Source organism: Zea mays, chromosome 1 (genome assembly GCF_902167145.1).
Source record: "Zea mays cultivar B73 chromosome 1, Zm-B73-REFERENCE-NAM-5.0, whole genome shotgun sequence".
Lineage (NCBI taxonomy): Eukaryota > Viridiplantae > Streptophyta > Magnoliopsida > Poales > Poaceae > Zea > Zea mays.
The window spans coordinates 167,023,275-167,026,429 of NC_050096.1; positions in this window are offsets into that span (position 1 = coordinate 167,023,275).

Sequence of the window (3,155 nt, forward strand, 5' to 3'; positions counted from 1 at the left end):
ACATGCATTACTACTCTACCACAAGCAAGATGGGTAGAGATAGCAAGTGGCGTCAAATCATAGACACCCCCTCACCCATGTTCGATGGGTCGGAAGTGGCTATCTTTAGATGGCGCTAAATTGATGGCTGGAACAGTATGGTCTCTTGCAACCATGCAATTGTGCTACCCACCTAGATCATAGGATTGTACATATGGTCGATGATAATTTTGCTAGCCAATGAAATCACTCAAGATGACACGCGTCAATGACCATCAATGTCTTATCCTGTAGAGAGGAGGAGCCATGGGGGTATGGACATCTGTGTCAAGGGTGTAACAAACCACATCGTTGTCGTCTAGCAGAGACTAGCGTGACACCCAAATTGCACGGCTCGAGTTCTTTTGTACGAGTAAACAGAACAAGAAACAAAACTGATTATTATTGTTATGTTTAGTTTTATCCTATGCTAGGCATGTAGCCGTACACTTGTGTGTATTTGGATCATACACTCCAGGTGTCGAGGTGAAGAAGAGAGGAGTAGTGAGATCAATTTGTGGTAGTAGTTCCGCTGGTGCTTGACTTGCTGTGATTTGGGACCAGAAACAACAGAGATGCACGGGGGAACTAGGTGCTACTAGTGCTTGGATTGAGGCGCAGGCGTGCAGCTGCACGCCCTACGCGAGGAGCAAACAGAGAGACGGTATTCTATGCACCGAGCTCTTTCGACTTGTGCGGATCTGCTTGCCGCGCTCCAAACACCATTGTTTCATGCTAGACTGAAGCTCAAGGTCTCCAAACTCCCACCAAGCATGGGTTCTACTAGGCGTAGCGATCGTCTTGCAGCCATGTCTCGTGAGGCGAATCCTGCTTCCCGAGTGTGGAACATCCTGAAGCCATTTTTAGAGCCTGAGGCAAGTTAGTAGTGCCATGTTTATCTGCTTTGTATATTGCAAGTTGGTTTACTTATGTCGCTGAGAAACATCATCTGCTGGAATGTGGTCATGCACGTCGTAGCATTGTGAATTGTTTGCAACACTTTTGTACGTTAACATACGGGGTACACTTACACATATGACCACGTACATGTCTAGTGATTTGCAACTCATCACCCAACACTTTACATATGTATATTGTTAGGAAATAAAATAGACACAAAGATTTAAGTGGAAAAATCCAACCCAATATGGAGGAGCAATCAACCACGAGTAAACAGATCCACTATCCATTGCAGAGTACAAGTTACAGGGAGGGCCTATATTTATTGGCGTACATGAAAGCATATTCCAAGGCATATTCTAAATATATAAAAGGAATTAGAGGCATATTCCAATAAATCTCCCCTTGACTCTAAATCCATAGAACTGTTTCCCAAACACCACTAGGATTCTAAATTTGAATATCAACCAAGTATAAGGAATCATTAGACTTGGAACTGGAGCATGGCTTCGTATCATCAAAATAACCTCTCTTCTGGAACGCAATAAAAACAGCTTCAGCATCAACTGTTGAACATTGCAAGTAATAGAGATTATTCAAACGGTTGCCCTTAAAGATAATACGATTGCCACGATAAACCTTAAGAACACCGTCAATAGTAGCAAAATTGAATCCCATTGCTTCTAAAGTGCTTAAAGAAATAAGATTTCTCTTCAATTTTGGAACAAAACAGACATCGATAAGTTTCTTAATGCTGCCATCATGAACTTGGATATAAATAGAGTCGATTCCAATAATCTCACATGTGGATCCATCTCTAATAACAACCTCACCAGCATGAGACTAAACATAATCAGAAAACCAATCTCTATGCGAACAAATATGAAAAGTGCAAGCGGAATCGAGAACCCAAGAAGAGCACTTTTCAATAGAGGCAACAAACAAAGCTTCTCCGCTACCCAAAGTTTCAACAAATCTGGCTTCAGTAGAAAACTTATCCAATTCTTTTTTCTTTCTCTCCTCTTTATTTCTCACTTTGGGGCACTGAGAAATATGATGAGTATTTTTTCTTCAATAACGACAATAAAGGTTGGATTTACGATCTCCAGATCCCCGAACAATTAAACCTTCACCTTTGGGTTCAGAACGAGAATCAACATCAAAATTTTCCTTGGACAACAAATTTGACTTAACATTCTCAGAGGACAGTGAAGTATGATTACCATAAAGCATAATTTCCTTAAAATGCTTAAAAGAAGGGGGTAATGAGACTGCCAACAAAATTGTCTTATCTTCATCATCTATCTTCACATCAAGACTCTCAAGGTTCACAATAATTGAATTAAATTCATTAAGATTGGAATGCATAGATGTCTTCTGACATAGCTTGTTGAGACGTAGCTTGTTTGCATGACTATTGGTCATATACATCTCCTCCAATTTGTTTCACAATGTTGCTGCGGATTTTTCATGCATTACTTAATGGAGAACATCAAAAGATAAACTGAGCTATATGACGGACAAAGCTCTCTCATCAATATCTTGCCACTTATCATCAGTCATGTCAGTAGGTCGCGTCTGTAACGCCTTTTGAACAACCAACTCGGTAAGAACAACCTTCATCTGAATCTACCAAATAGCAAAACTAATTTTGAAATCAAACTTCGGAATATCAAATTTAGTCGACATAATGCGAGATAAAAAATTCTGAAGTCAATGACCCGGCGGCGGCGGCCACAATGTGGATAAAACAATGTGTCTAACCTTAGCTGTGATACCACCTGTTAGGAAATAAAATAGACACAAAGATTTACGTGAAATTTTTTTCTCCAATATGGAGGAGCAAACAACCACGAGTAAACAGATCCACTATCCATTGCAGAGTACAAGTTACAGGGAGGGCCTATATTTATTGACATACATGAAAGCATATTCCAAGGCATATTCTAAATATATAAAAGGAATTAGAGGCATATTCCAATAAATCTCCCCTTGACTCTAAATCCATAGAACTGTTTCCCAAACACCACTAGGATTCTAAATTTGAATATCAACCAAGTACAAGGAATCATTAGACGTGGAACTGGAGCATGGCTTCGTATCATCAAAATAACCTCTCTTCTGGAACGCAATAAAAACAGCTTCAGCATCAACTGTTGAACATTGCAAGTAATAGAGATTATTCAAACGGTTGGCCTTTAAGATAATACGATTGCCACGATAAACCTTAAGAACAC